We start from the raw sequence: 23,825 nt of genomic DNA on the forward strand, positions 1-23,825 counted from the left end.
ATACGTTCCCCTACAGTAAATTTATTATCAACAACAAAGAATTGCATGATTTGCCCCAAACACAATTTACATCAGTCTGTTGATGGAAACCTTTACGTTTCTAAAGGGTTTTTTTTCATAATTAAATTTGTTTTTTGCCGACAGGACGAATTTCACTGCTTAATAAGACTTAGTTATTTTGGACGGGTACTGAAATTTCTCCACGTATCAAAGCTATGATCTCAGGTTATGGTACTGGTTGAAAGCTACGTGAACTATAAAAGACATCAATTACATCAATTTCAGGACAAAGCAGTTGTATGCAAAACCAAACTAACTAAAAGAGTACGATTACATGTGGGTGAATGGTCACAAGAAAGAATAAAGCAAAGAATTACTCCAAAAGCCTCATGTACACTGTCAAGTAATTAATTCTATATTACATTAAAACAGGTTCCACAAAGTATCCCCCTACTACAAACATGTTAGGGATCATGATTATTTTGCGTGATTGTTTTTGTGGTGAAGACTGCGCACATTATTTCATAAAAATATTCATAATCCCGGACTTGTTTTGTTCAGTATATAAAGATTCATCTGACCGGATTTATCTAACAGTAAGGATATACTAGTGATGCATTTGGAACCTTACAGAGAACTCACGAGAACAAATCTGAAAATACATCTCATGAGCACTGATCATTCATGTCGAGAAAACGTCTTCTGGCAAACCTCGTTTGGAAATATTGAACGTCAACCTAAACTAAAAGGATGGCTGCGTATGCATCATATAAACATAGTGCAATTTGTTATAACCAGACACATTTTGTCAGTCAAGTATTACGACGTTAAAATATTATAAAAAAATATCTCACCCTTCCTGACTTCATTTGGATTCCGGATTTTGGGTCATCGGTCACCTTGTCGTCATAGGCAAATTACGTAACCATTCTCTCTGGAGCTGGTTAGCTGTGCCTTTTATAATCACGACACTGGTCATTACTGTTTACAAGCTGAAAAAGTTGGCAGAATACGTTTGGATGATAAACAGAATCTCGCCCTCGTTTTTTTTTGTACATCAAATATATCAACAATCGGCGGGTGAGATTATCTATATAAAATGTTTAACAACATTTATAAACACAAGTGTATTCATTACTAATTCAAAACGTCAACGCCAGAGAATAAAAGTCTCGAATATCTGCCGAAAGTGGTGTCATAGGGCGTAAAAGGCAAAATAGTGAAGGACTATATAAATGGATGACACTAGGTCTTCACGAACAGGGTAAACATACCGGTATCACACGTTACTCAAATTTCATTACAAAGTAAGCGTCTATGAGCAAGAAGAAACGCCGTGAAGGTCATAGTATGCCGTAGCATCATGTTGTCAAGTACCGTGTCATATTTAGTATTTTTTTTGGAAAAGACATTTAGAAGAACAGGAAGACATAAAACGTAAGGATGCCTCCTCCGTTTTGTGTTCTTTTTTCCCTAGGATAGTGAAAAAGAAAAGAAAAGTATGGTACACTTGGCTTATCCATAAAGTTCCATATATTGTATTTATAATATTCGTTAGTTATGCCAATTGCACCTAGAACACTTGATATATATCGTTCTTGCTGATGTCCTAGTCCTTAAAGCTTGACTGGCTGTAACCTTCTGAGCTTAAGTTGGTGCGAAGCTGCGCTGATTTCAACGTCCACATTTAGACAGACTAATCATCATTTAATCCACACAAGACCGGTTAATACCCTGTGGTGGTTCTAGACTCACTGGCGTGTGAGCTGCTTCCTGTATCTTTGTTACCGTTATGTATAAACAGCTTATGCGTTTCTCTGACAGTAATTGTATGAGATATTCTTAAGAAGAGTTAGTATGCTCCAACAAATACCTCACCGAAATGTTGAGAAATAATTCGATCATTTATGCCACAGAAAATTTCCATTCTGGTCCAGCACATGAAAGGGTGAACGTGAGATTTGTGCTTTCAAAACGTTATTGATCAAATTGTGTATGCTTACGTTAATGCTAATCATAACAATATATTGACACGTTTCATTCAATTCACAATAGCAACTTAAATACGTATTGTAGTAATCTAATATAATACTAACTGTCATAATATCAACACTGAGTACTCATTGGTGCCATTCAAACCACGTTGACCCAAGGTAGATGAAATATGACCCTCTCCTTTACAAATGCCTCGTATGGGCTGTCCTTTGGCACTTCCACCCAGCAAAATATTGATGCAGTAGTACCGAAAACAATGTTTACACGATCGTGCCGAAAACCGCGGATTAGAAAGGTAGAAAGACTGGTATATTAGCTATATTGTGGTGGTGCAGAAAAATCCATCTTTCAAGCATAATTCTACATTAATGAAAGTACGGAGAGGTCTACTAGCGATGCCTATACCACCGAGCTTCCAAATGACCTGCTAGTGGTTCTATTCATCTTGTTTATTTTCATTGATTTTCTCATATTTGCATTCACCCCACTGTGTATTAATTGCGGCACATTTCGCACTCACTTTCCTCGTGTGGCACACCACGGCTTACTCTTGAGGTGCCTTTTTTAGAACCGGAATCTGTCAAACACTTTATATGTTCCGGATAATGTTTTATTCTGTGTCATTCAAGTGTGAACCCTCCTACTGTTTTTGTGTCAGATCTCATCCCTCATGCCTTTGTGCCATACATGTACCTAGTTCAGTTTCATGGCTGCAACTAATCTTCATTTCAATCGTGTGGTGAATGTAAACGAGCTACGTATGATTCGTTACTAATTTCAAACCGGATTATTTTGTGTTTATGTATATGCACACTGTTGTCATGGAATGTGATTTCGCAAAAAAATAGGTGTCAAAATCTTTTGAGGAACATTTATCATAGAAACTGTTTTGTTTCAGTGTTTGTAACACTCATAAAATCCTTCTTCATAAGGTGAGTGAGTGAGTTGGGCTTAACGCCGCTTTTAACAGTATTCCGGTTATATCACGGCGTGTCAGCTTAATGTGGGAGGAAAGCCCCAAGTGATGCAGGTCACAGACGTTTACCACTTCGGTGAAACCCACGAGCACGGGTATGGTGCTGACTAACCTAAAAACATAATCGGGGCAAACCGGGATTCGAACCCACGATCATAGGTTTCTGGCGTGCCCAAGGGACGCAAATCTGCACAGCGAATCGCGGCGCCTTGGACGACTAGGCCATCCGTGCCCCCTCTTTATAAGGGATACGCTACACTGATATTTTCATATCATTCTACATAGATAATAAAACTCCGACCTTATCATGAGCATGTGTTTATGGATTACTATCAAATAGTGATGATACCAGCTGTTTGAGAAAAGGTGAGCGTATCCTGCCCCACCGATGGCACCCGCAAAGAAGAATTCTTCGGAATGTCTATCAACACATTTTGATACCACCAGTTTTAATTGAATTTGGTCCTCAACAGAAATCCGACCTGAAACTTATTGTGTTAAGTATATCATTCAATTCTGTTCATACACGTAAGCTTGCAGCCACCTCTCTTTATCAGTCATGCTCGGCCATTGTTCTGTTTTATTGCTAATACGTAGAGGATATTTTATGTGTCGAGGTTAATATCATGTTTTCTCTCATTGAATGACGGGGCAAAGAAGATATCGTAGCCACGAGTGAAATGTCTCCTTTCCAGTGTCACGGGATGAGTCAAAAATTACATTTCACGAACACATGGAATAACCTATAAATTATATACTTCTTGTGTAGTTGTCTACCGGAAAATATTTGTTTTTTCATTACCAATGTAAAACCTTGAAACGTAAGTTCTCCTAGGGACGTTTCACCAGGCGTTGTAATGGCGACTTAAAAAGTAGTCCCGCGTTTGCGAAATCTTAAAAAGTATAAACAAAAGTAATAAATCATATTTGTAGTCACTGAATTTCTTTATTATACATTTGGATATGATTACATACAAAATCAACTTCAAAAAACTATTCTTGAAAGCTACGAGACCGCTGTTGGAAGCGAAGGAATACTAGTACTCGCTAGTCAAGTAACCAAAATGGCGCTTTGCGAAACGAACAGTTCCGATTGACGAGTTTAATACATTTACTTTTTAAAACGAAACTTTTTCAAGAGAAGCGCAAGAACTTCATTTACTCCATAAATGAACATCTGTCATTACATTGCCTTGTCAATGTGGAACTAATGTCAAAAGGAAGTGTTCGGGTCAGACACCCCAAGAGGAAGCTCTGGTATGTCAATAATTCCGTCAAACTGCTATGTTCACTGGAGTGAAATATCAAGTGTTATGTTCACTGCGATGAACAGTCACTTTTCACAACTTCAGAAAACCCAGTCTTAAACACTGAGAGTACATTGAAAGCGTTCTATCTCTATTTGACAACCACCAGTCAGTATAAAAACCCTGTGTGTACAGGAAACCCTCAGTTACTTGCAATGCAAATATCATGAAACATGTCCTGATACTGCCTCACAAAGCCAAGGTGGTAGGAATCGATCCTATGAAAATGAAACTGAAATTTCTTCTGGAAATAGTACGAGGTATTGGATATGGCCATATATCGGCTATACATACCACAGATACAAACTGATATCTCGTAGAAGCAAATGCTAGTACAACAGAGAGACCCAGATGTGGAAGCGGAAGGTGCCCAAGAAGACCCTGGATATAATTTCCCATGAGCTGTAACCACAAAGAGGGAGAGGAAGTGGTGATAAATCGTGAGCATGCTCCTTATATGTCAGCAAATCCAATCTGAACCAGAAGAAAATTCTCGGAAGGCAGTTATGAAATGGCCAAGAATGGCTCAGCAAGCGCGCTTCACTAAATATTAGTATTTATTTCAACGTATCTTCCCAATGAAGGCTTATGAGTTACTGCACTGAACTCAATAAAGACTGTCAAGCTATGTTCGCTAACTTTTTTAACGCGATAAGTTTTGCTTTCTGAGGATGACAGTACAAGTAATCCTTCTTCATTGCGATGCGAGTACACTTACTTTCCCAGACACCCATGCATGTAGGACGTGGTTGGAAGAGGAAACATGTCTCTCCACAAACACATTACAGTGAAGAAGGTGTTAATAACATGCCTGATTTGCCGTGTGGGAATCTTAATCACATGTCTCCCACAGCGATAATTAAATTTCTTGCTCGGGTTAATTATCTGAAGTCATTTGCGATGGAACAATGTAATTACTCGTAGATGTACAGCTCACAAAAGAATGCGAGATTCATTGATCATCTCACAAGTGGATCGCGCAAGACTATTTTGTTGTTGTTAGTTAGATTATAGCAAGTACAAAGCCACTGAAGCAACCAAAGTCATTGAAGACCATGAGAATACTCGGTAGAAGCGGAATTAAAATGTGCTGTAGCTTGCAAACGTTAATCACTGTTGAATCAGGTTGTACAATAATTCAAGTCAATGCACATGGTACCAACCATGAGTGCTCACCGATATTCAATTACCCTTCGCGTATTATTACTCGAACGACCGTGAGAACTTTCAAAATATCCTAGAACAAGAAGATACAAGGTCTGGTCCACGAGATCTGCATAATTAAAAAAAGAAGCAAAACCTTTAGAAGTCGTTATGAACGTTTTCAGCTGTTTACTAGTATAGGAATAATTATACTTTTAATTTTTTTCAACAATTGCGTGTCTGTTAGCTTTCTTTGTGTTTAGTTGTTGTGTTACTAACACACTCAGTAATATTCCATCTTTATGACGGTGATCTGCAACTAATCAACTAGACAGTCCAGTGACTGATATTGCGGGCAAAGATTCACGCAGTCGGTGTTCTATGGCATGCAAACAACCTAGTCACCGAGCGTGACCACCCGATCCATTTGGTCGCCTCATGCGAGCATCAGTCACTTGTGACCTACCCGGTATCCCCGCGAGCAAACTCTATCTTTGTATGAGGTTCAAAATTATGTTGTAGTGTACAACACAAGGGAATCATTGTCATTATCACCAGTGAAGATTATATAGGAAACATACAATGACAGTCGTGTCAACATCATCAACAACAACAAAATTTAATAAACACTGACGCATTGTGACGCACAGTAAGAATACATCCATACTCTAACTTACTTTTCTTTCTAGATACGCCTTGTGTCTTTTGTATATATAATTCATTAATTTACTTGATAGTAATGGTATACTTTACCGTTTAACCAATTCTATCAAACAACTTTGTCAAGGTATGCGTTTCAGCACAGGCAAACATCAAGCGTTCAATATGATAAGGTTTGTTATGCAGGTTGAACAATATTGTTTTTTTTTGTTTTTTCTTCCATTAGGACTAATGGAAAATAAAGTTGCATGCAAAATTTGATGGTTCTTTGCGTCATTAACTTCCTTTCAATTTTCGTGGAAGAGATGCGATCACGATAACTTTTCAGGTATTCATGTCAATTTAGTTTTTTGTAGTGATATCAACTGTCAAAGCAAATTGTCTTCGCTTTTTTGGAATCTTTCTACTGGGAAGGATCCTCATTTATACAAAGATGTACAACAGGATAATCATTGGTTTTCTTTCCATTTTCTAAAGCATATTATGCATATTTAACTTAATGTAGGTAATGTGAGTACATTCGATAAAAGGGTATTTTTAATGTAGACACAAGTACAAACTACATTAACAAGTAATCGGGAATTTGGCAGATATATTACTGGCAATGTCCTCTAAAAATCTCGGTCAAACCCGTATATTATACATGTAGAAACAGAAACCTTTTTTTTCCCCTCTCATGTAAAACATAAGATTTGAAAAGACTTTGGATTATCAATATAAATACATACGCGGAGGACATTTCCAAATAAGACAAAAAATATGTCCGATGCAGTTCCCTATTTTGACTTGTACCATATGTTCCCGTGTTTTTCAGGTAAACATGTGACATTCCTTTGCATGTGTTTGTGAAGGGTGCCACCGGCGTGGCAGGATAAGCTCACCTTTTTGGTTAACTCCTGGTATCATCACTATTTGATAGTGATTCATAAGAACATTCTCTTGATAAGTCAGAATCGAAAAATCGACTCTGCCTTTGGCACCGATTTCTTGTGAATATGGAAATGATATTGTGGGTGTTACTGAAGGACAGATTTCAACTTTATTAATGAAGGCATACGCATGAGGCATACCGGTGTTTATTTACAGATAGCAGGTATATACTTTGTTGTTACTATGGCAAAATGTTAAGGCTCACGAATTGAGTGAAGCCATCCTCCAGCGTCGCATACTCCCCGTGCGCCTCTACCAAGCTGTAACTAGGGTATTAACTTCGCCAAGACAAAATTGCTCTGTAAATATAGTATTGTTTGTATGTAACATTTAGTGTTCCTCAGATTCTGTATTCATGAATATGACTTGGGCAATAAAAAAAAATTGTTTGTTACAAAGAAAATCAGAATAATCATTTCCAATGTTAGTGATGATGTGTTAAAGGGGCACTGATCTGAAGCAATTCCCCGGGACTGGTTGTTGCCTTTGTTATTGTTTTACACCGAGAGTACCCGGATGATATATCAGGAATCTAGACTAGTTCGCGACCTGTACTGCGCCACTCGTAAGCGCATTTGTCACTTTTATTAATAGTATGAGGGCACATTTTCAACAACATGAAAAACAGTTTTGGAAATAATAAGGAATTGTAGGCATCTTTGTGGGTAGCATCGGTAATGGTGACGAAGTTTTGATCAGTCACTTGCTTGGTAATTTGGCGATTTTACACTATTTTGACTTGCAACACAAAGTAAATATTTCACCTTAGCGTTGCTTATTTTATCGTGTTTATATTTTTTACAGTCAAAATGTGCAAAATTTTCACTTAAGTAATTAATTAAACGCCTACATATTGAGTTATTTTACAGATGGACTGAAAATATGTCCATCTGTATTATTATAATAACGAGTTCCAAACATTTTTATGTTATATAACATCACCAAGTGACTGAAAATATTAGAATTAAAAGGATATTTATATATTGTTTGGCTTCTAATCCTAGCATAAGTGCCTGAGTGAATCACATTTTACACATTGACTGTAACATATACACGCTTACGAAGTAAAAGACTTGTGAAAAAACGTCTGTCGCGCATCGAAGAACGTAGAGGAACACGAATGAGTCTGTTCAATCCTACAGCAAATGAATGAAAAAAAAATGCAAATATCATAATTATAACCTACCAAAGTCAAAATTTTAGGCAGCTTCCTTGTTCGAGGAATGTATCTGTGAATATCCACATAAAGGAACAATATCCAACGGTTCTTTAAACAAATACATTGAGTAAAATAACAATGAGCAATCAATCAACGAATTATCGGTTAACCCTTTAACCGTAAATCAAGGTATGTTGTTTAGACATCGGCACTTCACGCCATTTTATGAGTGTATTCCCTTTCCTTCAGTAAACCCACACATCTAAACACTTACTCTTGTCATATCCACTGTGCAAGATAACAGTGATTAATCACTGCCACGTGCATATCACATGACACACATTTCACCTCACTTCAAACCTGGATTTAGATTGAATAATTACCCCAGACGCACGAAATGCCGAATGGGCACCTGTGAATGACGACGAATATACAATTTAAGTGTAGGGTTATGGCAGAACACATGAATGACAACAAGGGAGCAGTAATCGTATCATCCACGCAATCCGAAATCCGAAAATGCTTTCACTGCAGGGATACTCTTTATTATAAACTATAACCATCAGGGGTATTTCCAAATAACGACATCCGATGAGCTTCCGTCGTTCTTTTTTTTGCCTCCAAGTTTATTCAGCTGGTCTTGCAGACAGTAGCCCAGTCTCTTGTTAAGCTCAGTCGTGTTAGCGAGCAAATCGACTCACGGCCCTAGCGGCCAGTGTCAGACAGGCGAAAAGAAGCCAGAGATAAGTGCTCCTTTAAATGAAATTATACAACTTGGGAACTTCCCTAGAGGCTTTTGATAATAATTTAACACGAAGGTGTTCGTGAATTATCCCGTAGGTTTAAAATATTATGCTGCATACGGCGTACCGAGCACAACATAGGCCAAACGGGTATCAGGTACCACCCATCCTTTTCAACTGAGGGTGTTACACATTTTATGTTATGTCGGTGCTAAATTACCCAAGAATACTTGGCAAAAGCCCACGGGTAAGGACATGCAGGTGCGCAATGTATGGAAGAGTAACATTGGTCACAATGCATATTGGGAAGTTCATGTTCTATGTATTTGGCTCCGTGTTCACCTGGCATTGCACTACTTACTCTTTCTATAGATGCGATCAGAATCAGTTGTACTCAATTGGCATTTAAAGTAGCTCTTTCCCAGAGCCAATTCAGTCAGAGATGGCAGTAGAACCGCTTCAATGACATTTAGATGAGAAGGTCGGCTGCATGTCAACACAAAAGGCTAATATGTTTGTTTCTTCTTTCGCATCCGCTGTTATTATTCATAATTCTTTTGATCGTATCAAACGACAAATTAAATGTCATTATTTAATGGTTTTGTGGCAAAGGTATCTGAAGAATAGATTTAATCTGATGATATGGTTGCTATATCATCTCAACATTAAGCCCACAAACTGCATTCGGTCGGTGAAAATGTTATCAGATGCATTTAAGTGTATGTAAAAAGACACATAAGCCGATAATATGAAAACATAGGTGACTGCTTCTATCACTGTGTTGCAGATATACTGCTTTAGTCAGGTCATGTTCCAGGTATCGGTGTGTACTTACAAACAAAAGTTTCAACAATGGTAACTGTAACAGTTGATCTCATATATAGAGTGTATCTTCATGTTCATGTTGTGAAATGTTTACATCCTCATACTCCTGTCTAAACCGCCATCTCATTTTCCCCTAAAAGGATAAACAGTTGCAGGATAAGTAAATGCATCGTTTGTGACTGTAACTGTTCACTTGACTTGCCTTTGCACGTGTTTATGGCGGGTGATACTCCTGGGACAGGATACGCTCACCTTTTCGAAAAAAACACCTGGTATTATCATCTTATTGACAGTGATAGTCGGAATCGTACAATGAACAATGACAAGCTTTTGATTATGGAAAGAGCTCTGTTGCTTATATTTACAATGACACCTCGTTCACTTTTGAGCCATCGAAAATGCATCGATTTAACCAAAGTTTCAGACAAGCGCAGTTCCGATATTTGACCGCATTGCCTGTACAGATGCTTTCGGTTCCATGTCGAGATAATTGAATCGAGCTGACAATGATCAATTACAGGAGATACAAGAGTAATGAAGACCTCGTGGCAGAAGTAGGATGATTATGACAAGAGTATCATATGGTATCTTGCTAAATGGTTTGACAGTTATTTATATATCACTTACAAAGGGTTCGTATTGTTGCTTATGGGTCTGCTCTGAAGTCCGTTTTGCAGGAGTATCACATGGCATAGTGTTGCTCTATGTGTGTTGTTATCAAAGTCATTTCAGGTCATACGCATCTGGGAAATACCCTGCAAAGTGGGTATATTCATATATATATAAATGACATTTTCTTATGGATAGCAACTTGTTTTATTCTTTGTCACGATGTTTCAGAGCTCTTCTTGTCCCTTCATCAGGTGAATACTGAGTATTCTGAGTGCACAGAGTTCACACACTGTATATATAATATAAACACACACACACACACACACACACACACACACACACACACACACACATAATTATAAAGCGTCAAAATTGGAAATCTCCTCCACACACCTTACTCCTCTACGATACAACCGTTTGGAAGCTTTACTGGGGCATTGAATGTTGCTACCCAGATCAAACGATATTTAGCAAGAGTCTGTTTTAAATCTTCATAGAAATAATATCCTCGATTGTACATCAAAAGCTGTAAACGTAATCTTCTGGTATACTGTTCGGTATAAACAGAAAGTTGCTTTTGTAGGTATTGTCACTCTGAATCATTATGCTTAGATCTAAATATGAAACAAATGAGGATGTTTCATGGTCTCTATTTCTAGTTAATATGTATAAAACAGTGGACAGGAATTGGCCATTTAACCTCATTGAATGATATCAGATCATCGATATACCAGAAGCTTAAGATAAGATCCAAAGGTCAAATTCGCGTGTTTCGATTTTGCGAATCCGAGCAGAAATTCATATTAATACGATGGCTGGTCAAACAGTTCTAAGACTAACACATAACCAACAATTGTGAAAGTGTTTTTAATTATTTCTTTTCAACATAATCTCCCTGCTTTTCAAGACACTTCTCACATCGATAGTGAAGCTTTTCAATTCCAGTCAGAAAGAAGTTTTCCGAAAAACCCATTCACGGCAGCTTTGAGGTCATCTTTGTTACATAGCACTTCCACGAAGGTGTTATTTCAGTTTAGGAAACATGTTGAAATCACTTGGTACCAGGTGTGGCGAGTCTGGAGGATGAGGAAGCTCTTCAAACCCACGTTGTCGCACAGCAGCCTTTGCAAATCGAGAGATGTGAAAAGAGGCATTGTCATGAAATAGTAAAGCTCCAGCAGTCGGCATTCCTCGCCGCTTTTCTTTGATAGAATCTCCCAGACGATGACGTAAATGAGCATAGTAGGCACCGGTAATCGTCTTTTGACTTTCTAAGTAATCAACAAGGATCTCACCCTTTGCATCCCAGAATACAGAGGCCATAACTTTCTTCACTGGTCTTTAAGACTTGAAATCCTTGGTGCAGGAGAAGTGGAATGGTGCCATTCCATGGAGTGACGTCACAGTGGTAGACCCATGTTTCATCACCCGTTACTACCCTCTTTTTGAATTTGACGAAATCCTCCTCAATTAGCTCTAAATTTTCTCTGGCAATGTCAGTTCTCAGTTCTCTTTCCTCAAGATCAGAATTTAGAAACTTTGGCACCCAACGTGCAGATATCTTATTCATCTCTAAATGTTCATGAATAATAGTTTCATAGCTGGAACAGTGCTGCGTGTGGAGTTAAGCAACAAACAAACAATTCAATGGATCATCCATGGCTTAGACCTGTGTCTTTCTCAAGCAATGGTTATACGTCTCTCTGACAGTTTCAGGTTTTCTATCTCACTGATTGAATAGCTGGGGCACTTATCCCCATAAGGTTGTGATATGCGGTCATGAATTTCTTGAGGAGTGTTTTCTCTTTAGTAAAAACATTGATGATTGCTCGGTACTAGTTATTTCCATTTATGTGTCCATTTAACCCTTGTCACGTTCAACTGGCTGTCACGAATATACAAACGACCTCAACAGACAAAATACACTTGCAATGAACTACTTAAACCATGTACTACATTGACTAGTTCACTACTTTGTTATGATCCACTGTTGAAAGTTACTCTTCGTAGAACGTTTTGATCAGCCCTTGCATGCAGGGAGATACAGCTCAGCAAGGATGGAGACACAATTTATGTCCTTGGGATAGGGACTTCTCGACCAAATACCTGATCTTAAAAGTCCACACGTTAAGGTTCTCCGTTATTTCCCATTTCACTTCCCCAATAAACGTTGGATGTCGTGCGGTATAGTGTTCAAAATGGAATGTCCAATGTTTTGACAGAATTAAACTTGATCTTACGATATATATGAAAGCATTTGAAGAAGTCCCGCGACCTGGTACCCATCTTATGCTTGGGTCTAAGCGTTTAAATAACAGTCTTATGTTATCTCTGTTGTATAAGGGTGGCTCTTCATATAACTGTTAGACTGAAATATACGTAATAACATTTGTGTTAGTTGATAAAGTAGTGTTTGTATGAGCTGGGCTGTCAATGTGCCTAGCACGAAGGGACGTAAGCCTAGGATCCTTGAACAGCTCGACTTATTTCTTCAGCAACATTTTCCGCCCAATTTAAAATCCTTTTTCGTAATGGCAAAAATACAATTGAGTGCTATTAGCCAACATTTCTAAAAAAGTACACATTTCCCATGTACGCGTTGTGAAACATTACAAATATTCCAGTTTACCCTGAGATACAATTTAGTCACGGTTTTGTATACTAAGAACCAACTTAGCTTTTCACCTTTTACAACAGAATTTAGGTCAAGTATTTTAGGATGCTGCGGTGTCCAACATGGTATAGTAATTAACAACACCAATTTGCGGAAGTCTACGATAACACGTCTGGCACTCACACGAAAGCCATGAGCTTTGTCTCTAATCTCTACAACTTCAGCCACTTTAATTTACCAGTACCATGCAATCAAAGGAATCTGAGGATTACTGTGGGTTAACATTCTTTCAGCCCAATCCATCGTGATATCGACATTGTTTAAAGTGGTACAAGTTGGATAGGCGTGAAGACAGGTACCTCGTGTTACCCTACTATTGTCAAGGTAGTTTTCGATATCCATTTATCAGTTAAACAACCAGAAAAACGCAAAGATCATTTAACGCGCTATTGAGGCGTGTGTGTGAATGAAAACAAGAAGAGCAATATGTGTGTTGGTTGTAAATGCATGTATGTGGCCAAAATATGGTTCACAATTTCAGTTCAGCATCTGCTTATATTTGTTTTGTTTTGGGTTTTTTTGTTGATTAACGCCGCACTCAGCAATATTTCAGCTATGTGACGGCGGTCTGTAAATAATCGAGTCTGGGCCAGACAATCCAATGATTGACATCATAAGCATCGATCCACACAATTGAGATACGATGACATGCATCAACCAAGTCTGCGAGCCTGACCACCCGATTCCGTTAGGCGCCTCTTACGAAAAGCATGGGTTGCTAAAGACCCATTCTTACCTGGATCTTTACGGGTGCATGTGCTAATAAAACTCACGCGTTCGGTGTCTGTATTTTACTTGTTCGAGGTGCAACACCTGCTACATTGAATAAATAGGTGTTGAGAGCTAACTTACCGAAGCTGTGGAGAGAGTCTTTTGCTTTCTTGTAATATCCTGCCGATAAGATATGTGGAGAAGGTTTTGAAACGTTTCTTTCCAGGGCGGAATGGTGTTTATATAGATGGGTAAATGGGTGGAAATACGAACCATTTCTTTTCAATCCTGAGCGGGACAGTAAAACAGGCGGGTGATGAGTTTTACGCCTCTCAGAAAAGAATTTCAGTTACATCATAACGCGTCAGCTTCATGGCGGAAATCACGGAGTGATGCAGGTCTTAGACGTTCATTTTAATAAACCCCACGAGTACATATGTATCAGGGCGAATCTGGTATTCGAACCCACGATCATATGTTTCTGCGCAGCGAATTGCGCCTTCTTACACGACTGGGCCACCCGTGGCACCGACTAGAGGTGAGAAACATGATAGAAGTTGGAATGACTCATTTTTATTTGTCGACATTTACGGTTTAAGTTTTGCGAATTTCATGAAACAAAGTGACCTCTTAAACAAAATGATTATAAGGTAAGCAATATGAATTATTAATTTTGAAATCTTGGCCCATTACGTTATCAAGGTCGACATGTAAGATAAAAACTAACTACTGTCCAATGATAAGTCTAGCCATGGACGTATTTACGTAGAGACTCGAAGTATTTATTGACACTATGTCAGCTCAAACAGCGTGCTGTTTATCCCAAATAGGCTCATGTCCATGATGATTGTGAACCCTCATGAAACGTCGACAGCGAAGACCTCTGGGGCTGGGTCATGTTCGACATAGTCTAGAGTCGGCTGACATGATCAATCTGTGAACTGCTGGTGTTATCCTCAGGCCTTGTGGAGTCGATGTTGTCTCATCAGTGGACATATAACCAAGGGAGCTCAGTATGTGTCCGGATATCACAACTTCGTATGCTACACAGTTTAACGTTCAGTGTTATGTGTGCGCGATATGTACCACTTGTACTTGCGCCCATTTAGAGCTTCCGAGCCAGAATTGATCCCCAGCAACCATTGTCGGTCGTAAGAGGCGACATCGGATGAAGCATGATATTTCTTTTCGATAAGATAAAATCCCAGGCACCAGCCCCAAAACGCCCGAACACCCCTAATATCAAATGGTCGGCCCCGAACTGTTGTTTGAGAAATTGTTGTCAGCATATATTGATAATAAACGCTTTAATTGTGTCCTTTCTGGTTAATCGGCATTTTGTCCAGACCCCTATCGATACTGCATCTGAAGGACATGTCATGCTTGGACGAATACTTCGTGAAGATAACGATTGTGTGATGCCTGTTACTTGTTCCAGGTGTGTGACCATCTCCTATTACCAGTGCACCCCTTCAATGATTGAGACCGAAATGGAAAAAGAAACTGACAGTATTTAATTACTTATGATTCTCCTCTATTTCTACTCAACTCTATAAATCAATAGCGTTGTCACTTGCGGTGTAAGTGCGTGATATGAAGAGCTGTAGTGTGTAGGTACAGTGAGCAGCGCTGTGTTAAAATACGTATTGGAGATAATTTTACCTCGAGTTAATTCTCTGATTAAGCGTTGAATCATGTTAAGGAAAGAAATCAAATGAAGGCATTGATTAGCATGATAAGCTTGTATTGACCAATACATCGCTACGCCCGTTCGAATCTATGCTTTAGTACTTTTCGAAACCCTTTATAGATAATTAAATTGATTCACCTCTCTCCTTTGTGGTGACGTCAACTAAACGTTTCATCACACGAGACAACTTTCATAGATCACATCGACTGGCTTGAACACGATTGTTGAGGAGTTTGGTGATGTATGGACCATGATTAACACACTCAACAGCACCTGTATGAAAGCAAAGGACATCGACAGGGTGTGTCGACCACAAGATGAGGATACTCTGAATTTCTTGTCAAGACAATAGTCACTGACGATCATCAGACTAATCGCTATTGAAGTGAAGTCGCTTCTCTCCATAGAACCTGTCGCCTCTCTTCTCCATTGAACACACCAAATTCCCGTTCTGTCTAGGCACTCGTACCAACGTCTTTCAATATACTTCCAGTGGTTCGAGCAGCTTGACCGGCAGACGCCAGATGTGCGTGGTCGTTACTCGTAGTCTGCAATGACAAATTTCCGGACATGTGAAGGAATATGTCAATCAAGCAAATGAATTGGTCCTATCAGTTGAATATAAAAGGGATATTCACGATGAAGATGTATAGTTTGCGGACGACCGTGTGATTACACACATTGGCCTAATGAGGCGTCTGAAACCGTGGGAATCTATGAACGATATGAATAGACGATGCACATTAGTTCCCTGGTCATCTGAAAATATTGTTTTGTTTCATTGATATTTCTTCTCATTTAACACTTATTAATTGATTAACTGATAGTTAATAGAATATACTTCTCTTCACATCATGAATAACATCAAGCAATCTTTATCATGTTATCAAGTGATACACTGAAGAATGTTTACTCGAAAGTCCAATATTATTCATAATGACTGGTTGTTATTATGTTTCTGTTCATCGAGTTATGAATCGAAAACCATAAATTCAACAAACATGTAGTTTTTATATTTCAGTTCGTTGATTTTCTGAGTGAAAAACCCAAGTGCAAACTATATGAGTCCTCGAATTTTGAATATAGGTTATTCAATTCATAAACTTGATAAACAGAACCATAAGAACGGCCAATCTTTATAAATAAATACAGTACAGTATCACTTAAACAACCTGAATTATGATCAAAATGTGTTGATGCTCCCAACTGGCTGATGAATACGTGAAAGTGATAACGTTAATCATTTTATCAACTGTCAATTATACCAATTGAAAAAGGCACCTTTTTTATAAAAGCAGCAAACACACAGATGACATCAGCGTGCGTTCAATTCCCGTTATAGTGTGATGGCAACAATCGTGTCGTTCTGGTTCTCCTTAATACAAATTGCTTCATGCATCTGATCATCCGTATATCTAGACACTTACAATAGAAATTATTTGGATATACATCAGCGCGCACTAAAACAATTCTTCTAAAGTCTTCTAAAGTTTTGTCAATGCAATATAGTATCTTCTGATATTTTCTCCACAGCATCTTACTGTCAATTGATTCAGATCACCTTCATAAGAGTCTCCTTCCACGGCCTTATGGACATCATTTATACGTCTATTTATGCAGTTATACTTTAATCCAAAATTGACCATGCTATGAACTAACGATGTTTCACTGATTATTACGTGGGACACAAAATCCAGACGTCCTGTAACCATTTCTAGCAAATAGTCAACACTTTGTAACACGTTGTTTGGCAATATTGTGTAAAGCTCGGAGATGGGTTTCACGTTATGCCACTGTTGGAATGTAGAATTCATATATGTCTATGCAAAGTCTTCAGTGCCACGTGTATTTGCTTAGATCAAAGTCGTACATTTACGTAGTCAATAATTACACTAATGAAGTAAAACCACATGGATGCACTTCTTTTTGCGGATGATTCTTTATGTTATATCATTTTCCATTTTTAATGAATACGTCTTGCATCTACTTAAAATTTCCCAACTGATCTGAGGTGCTCATATATGCTCTCTTTGGATGTGCACATATAATTAAGAAGGGGTGAGGTGTGGCATTAGAAATAATTCGTTTGATATCAATTGATATATATCTTATAGACATAGACAAATCTTCTAGTTGAACCAAGTATCATGTTTTTGAATTAAGAACAGTCGTACATAGAATAACGAATTATTTTTTACTTCAATCTTCATTTCAAAATTTCTGTGAACAGTAAGTTAGTACCGGAAACATGTTTGTGACTGTTGATGTTTAATTGAGTTTAACATTCACCCCATCCGAGTATTTTGAAATTAACTATGTCTGTACTGAAAACAATTTTTGAGACTGAGATCAATAACTGATGTAGAACTGTTTTGTTATTAGTCTGTACCTTAGTCATTGGTTAGGGTTCTTGTACTAAGTTCAGATCCTTGCTTTCACCTATGTCTCCGGAGAGCCTCCTTTTAATCGTTGTTTGCATAGAGATCAAATCAGCATCAGCAAACGTCCTGGCGCGTTCCGTCTTACCCTTTACCAACTCTGAAATTACCTACACCAAGGTTTTGCACCATTGCATTCAGTTTGTTTGTTGACACACACAGAAAGCAAATAGCAAAGATCACTCCATAAATATAACGAAAGTATGTAATTTCTACGATGTTTGTATTACGTCGCAAGTTTCTCTTTCTTGTTGATCGAACACACTACGCATGAAATCAAGGGAGTGTAAACACTAGTGCAAGCCTAATGTCCCTCGTGCATTCTTGGTGAGGAATGATTGTGTTGTTTGAACATAAAAACACGGACCTGACTAGCTCGTCTTTCTAATATCAGCTTGGCGTGTTTCACTTTCATTACTGGGTAATTAGGCTGCTTGTGAAAAAAACCCTGTTGTGATTAATCCCAGGCGCACATGCCTTCGTCTTATTGTAAAGGTTATCTACGTTGTCTAACACCGCTTTTGGTGTTACTTGCTGTTTTATGGCCTTTTTCACTTTCTGTAATTGACGAGTTAAAATGATCCGAATGCTTATTGCAATCCAGTGACGTAAGAAGCATATAGCTAGAAGGATGAGGTGGTAGGGAAGGCCCTAATTGAGGCTAGATTTAGAGCCCATTACTTAAAATATAAATTTTCGTTCACAGTAAGACAGTTTCAGTAATGAGTTGCACCCTCATTGTGTCGCCTCTGAACAGAGGGAACGTGCCAACCAAACTTAGATCAGGGGATATATGCCAAAGGTTGCACAGCGACATATATGAGCGTGGCACCTTGCAGTTGATCTCATGCTTGATAAGGCTTTGTCCTTTTACTGAAACGTCACATTGAAAGAATAAGGACATTGAAACCCAAACGTTAGTCCAGTCTCCATTCATATGACAGTTTCTAAATGCAACTGAAAGACAATGTGCATGTCAGTAGCAGTTAGTTAAACAGTGATAGCTTGATATTTCAGCCTGTCGAGAAAAAGCGTCATACATTTTATCAATGCTGGTCATCTACCGGAAAAGAAAACAGTACTTAATTGACAATACGTAGGCGCACCTGCAATGGTGGATATCTTGAAGGTGAATACTTGGTCCTGATGTAATGCCTTACTATCTATCGCAAGTAATTGTCGCTGTTCAGAGTAACGGGATCCATACACCGGGACATCGTTGTGTTTCTAAAGCTTTACTCAGCTGTAAAGTAGTTAGTGTAGTAGCATTGTCAGACTAATGGGCAATAATCATTTAGATGAAAGCTAAGGAAAGGAAACGAGATCTTTACGATATTTGTTGTCGTTAAGAGTTTATTTTGGAGTGCAGTGTACAATATGTACATAATGGAAAACAAACAGAAAGACACCTCGGTTTTATTGAATCGATAGCAAACGCCGGTGCAACAACAAAATCGGACTGTTTTCGCTTGCTATATTTATCAGTGAAGTTAGGAAGTTTGTGTGGCGTTAGCTCAACTGATTACTCGAATAAACCAAAGACACTCCATGTGCTACATTTCTCGGGAGCAGTTTTATACAACCGATATATAATGAAGGCACGTAGACAATGCTTATAAGCCCTGTAACCAACAAGGTGTAACCGGACGGATCATTCTAAAAAGACCAACATACTACCACGCAGACTCTATCAATAAAATATATTTTAACAGCATTTCGACCTATTCTTATTTCAAAAAGAAGATTGCGTTATTAACGAATAAAACTTTGTTTAATATATTTTCGTCTTTCAACCGAAATCTGTTTTTTCTACATACCTTATTTTTCAAAGTCACGGCCATGCACCCATGTTTTACATTCACATCTAACCATCTGTAATTCAAACGGAATAATGCAACGAGTTTTCTAGGTGGTCTCCCATCAAAGCCGACACTGGTGTTGCTTCTGGCTTTAAAGAGGTTATGAATCAATTGGCCCTGTCACAACCTCAATCAGAAAAAACCCATAAATGAACTCTCATCATGGCGTACCTTGGTCTTCATGAATAAGTCCGAACGAAATGAGGCAAATATCAGCAGGATACCAATTTCGCCTGGAATATTTACGAACGGATAGTACATGTACATGTAGCTCACAGTTTAAGTGAGTGAGTAAGTGAGTTGGGTTTGAACGCCGCTTTTAACATTATTCCAGTTATATCGCGGCGTGTCAGCTTAATGTGGGAGGAAAGCCCGAAAGCCCGGTGAAACCCACGAGCACGGGTATGGTGCTGACAAACGTAGAAACATAATCGGGGCGAACCGGGATTCGAACCCACAATCATAGGTTTCTGGTGTGCCCAAGGGACGCAACTCTGCACAGCTAATCGCGGCGCCTTAGACGACTGGGCCACCCGTGCCCCCTCACAGTTTAAGAATGAAGTAATGACAGAAAGGTTTCTTCTTCACACTCAACATAGACAAACCATATATTATATACTTACTCTCAACTGTGTTTATAATCATTTAAGTTATAGTCGTGAGGGTAATACATGTATTTGAAATCACCAACTTTTCAGGCTATTTCTTAGTCGTAACAAATCGACATAACCCTTAATCGTTTAACATTCATGATGAATTCATTGTCAAAAATAGCCAAAATAAATAAAGGATACGACATCCCCTGGAATCGCTTGTCATTGCCAAATGAAAGATATGCATGTTAATAGGCCATTGCCTCCCTTTTGACCAAACTTTGTACGAAGAAATAAGCACTTCTTCGAATGTTTGTGTGTTCATCGTTAAATACGCAGTCTGTGAAGTTCTAATTGTTGACGTATTTATTTGTAGGAATTGACTTCAATAAGTTTTGGCGTTTATGAATATATACAAGTGTGCATTTTCCTTAAACTTACACAGTATGCACACCGTTTTTAGTTTATACCGGAAAAGTACCATTTTATCTAAACCAAATTAGCGGTGGGCATTAGTTCCTATATTGTATTTTTGTATAACTGTATAATGTATTGGTATGTGAATACAATGATAAGAAGTGTTCAGTGATCCAGGACGTTTAATCCTCTATGACAGTGTCCACGGATTGTTATGTATATGGATTCATAGTCTGAGGCAGGATAAAATACCATATTTATATTCGAGTTCCGCACTGTGTCCTCGCATATAATTTGTTTCCTCCTTTCACCGTAAACATCCGGGTTAGCAAGAGGCGACTAACGGGATCGGGTGGTCAGTCTCGCTGACATTGTTAATGCATGTCATCGTATCCCAAAAGATGTTCATGATTTCATTCCCTAGACTTTATGGTCCAGGCTTGATTAATTATAGACCGCAGTCATATATAGCTGAGATATTGCTGGGTGCGGCGTTAAACAAACAGAACAGAAATGTTATCAAACCACGTCTTTCAAAGGCTCTGCTGTCAAAATGTTTCATTTACCTATCTTGATCTGCAACACGTACAACATACTCTTTAGCAACCCATGCTTGCCGTAAAAAACGACTTTGCTTGTCGTAAGTGGCGCCTAACGGGATCGGGTGGTCAGACTCGCTGGCTTGGTTGATGCATGTCATCGCATCCAAACTGCGTGGATCAAAGTTCATGATGTCAATCACTGGATTGTCTGATCCACACTCGATTATTTACAGACCGCCGTCATATAGCTGGAATATTGCTGAAGGCGACGTTAGACAACAGACAAACAAACAACAACATGACACGCCAACATTGTACAACCGACAGGCCTCACACAACACTTTAGATTTTGCAATCACGAAAGTCCGTGTACTTTCCATGCGAATTACTGAAAGATAGTGTTGTCATGCTTTTTAACAAATGGGTTACTGAAAGCTATTTCACCCTTTGCAAAATCTATCATTGTCTCGTTTCTTATGTTGACTCCAATTCTTGTTGCACATATCCGCCTGTCAGCTGAATTCTTCTAGGGACATATTTAGTATCCAATTAGTCAGTACATCATCGTGTGGTCTTCACATGAATCACATATGTCGACGGGAGTCTGTTTAATTGTGAGTACAATATACCTGATGAATTATTTACAGTTTGTGTCTGTCTGGAAACGTGGGCTGTAGCACCAACATCGCCTACTTGTACCAGCCAATGTGTTTTAAACCAAGAACGATTGCATGATTAATTCATGGAACAAACTATAATTTGAAGCCTTCAGCTAGTCACGCTTGTAACAACATAATTGGACTAATTTAGTTTTTTATTATACGGACGTTATTGTGTTACCTTGTTCTTTTTCTTCAGGAAATCTTGTCTCAGACATTTATTTGAAAAAATGGGTACACAAAGTTCAGGCAAACTAAGAATAGTAACAATTTGTTTCTCTACGTTGTATGTTGAAGACAGACATTTCGTCTAGTTACTGTTAACGTATGGCTTGAAAACACTATTAGTCGGACCCTGGATACTATACTTCAGAAAGAACCTCTTAAAATCTACACTATCAGCGATGGAATAAAATGTTATTCTCCTATCTGTGGCGTTCAATTAGTACAGAATGTGAGGATGCAACAATATGATGAAACATGCACCTGATGAAACCAATACCCGTATCTGTATGCACAATGGTATTAGTTTTCTTTATGTATTAGTGGTTTAAGTACGTGGTCCCGTGTTAAGCGCACAGGTCACCAAATGGGTGAAGTTAAGCAACGTTGGTTGCGGTGAATAAGTTGGATAGGTGACCGCGTTCGGCATCTGAATCTGAGAGTTTCGCTCCCGACCAACCCTGAGGCACATGAAGCATAAATTGTGTCTCCCTATGCAGTAAATGGGTCCCCGGTAGGGGCAGATGGTAATATGACTGTTAGCCTTCTAGCGCCTCAAAGGCTGCTTGGGTTGTGTATTCTCCAGGGAGCTGACAGAATTAAATACACACGGATCTATTGACAGGGGTAATAATGTAGCACTTTTCACTTTTTGAATAAGTACATAAGTATTTATTATAAGTATGTACTGTATAACATTTTCTCAAGGGACTCAGATGACACAGCTGTGATATGTTTGTCCTGAACCCGCATCTCTGTATCCTTCCGTTGTAAAAAAAAGCTCTCAAAACAAGAAATGAACACAAAATGACTATTATAGTGCTTCAAGAATTGCATTATTATTTGGATATTCGATATTACATAATCAAAATGATGTTATGTATATAACAGTCAATCACTACAGTCAAAGAACAATTTGAATAATTCTGTTGTGTATGATAGAAATGCCAGTATACATCATTTTGAAATGTTTGTTTGTTGTCTAACGCCGCGTACAGCAATATTCCAGCTAAATGACAGCGGTCTGTCAATAATCGAGTCTGGACCAGACAATCCAGTGATTGACATCATAAGCATCGATCCACGCAATTGGGATCAATGACATGCATCAACCTAGTCAGCGAGCCTGACCACCCGATGCCGTTAGTCGCCTCTTACGACCATTTTGAAATGATTATAATTTATAAAGCATTTTTTGAGAAAAGATTTGAAAAATCATAGTTCAAAAACTTAAAATAAGACCGAAGACATAAAGAATGCACTTTTAGGTTTATCAACTCTACGAAACCCATGTCTTACGTAACTTGGTAAACAACGTTTTTACCTAATCCAAATTTAGAAGTTTCAAGGACGAACTCAAGACTCTTAAGTTGAATTTGTATGTATTTATATCTCGTTTCTGTTCCATCTTGAAGTACATGTACTGCCCAAAGCTCAGAGCAGATTGTCTGGGGGCCATGATTAAAATAAGGATGACTAAGTTCATGATATATGTGTACCTGTGTTGTCCGTCGGACTCATGTCTAGGAAGGTATACTTTGAGAAATTTTACGAACATGAAACCTTAGCAAAGTATTTTTAACCAATTTAACCATCCGTTCCGTATTCCAGTGGGGCAAGTTCTAGTTGTTTTCTTGTTGGCAGAGATCTGATTTTTAACCCTTTTTGTA

General features: G+C 38.5%; 1 protein-coding gene across 3 annotated transcripts in view; it reads left to right on the plus strand.

Annotated features, from left to right (window-relative positions):
• LOC124136696 (gonadotropin-releasing hormone receptor-like) overlaps positions 1 to 23,825 on the plus strand; it is a 92,839-nt gene that overhangs the window by 63,080 nt on the left and 5,934 nt on the right. The window lies entirely within an intron of this gene.

Source organism: Haliotis rufescens, unplaced genomic scaffold (genome assembly GCF_023055435.1).
Source record: "Haliotis rufescens isolate VD_foot unplaced genomic scaffold, xgHalRufe1.0.p SCAF_1, whole genome shotgun sequence".
Classification (NCBI taxonomy): Eukaryota; Metazoa; Mollusca; class Gastropoda; order Lepetellida; family Haliotidae; genus Haliotis; species Haliotis rufescens.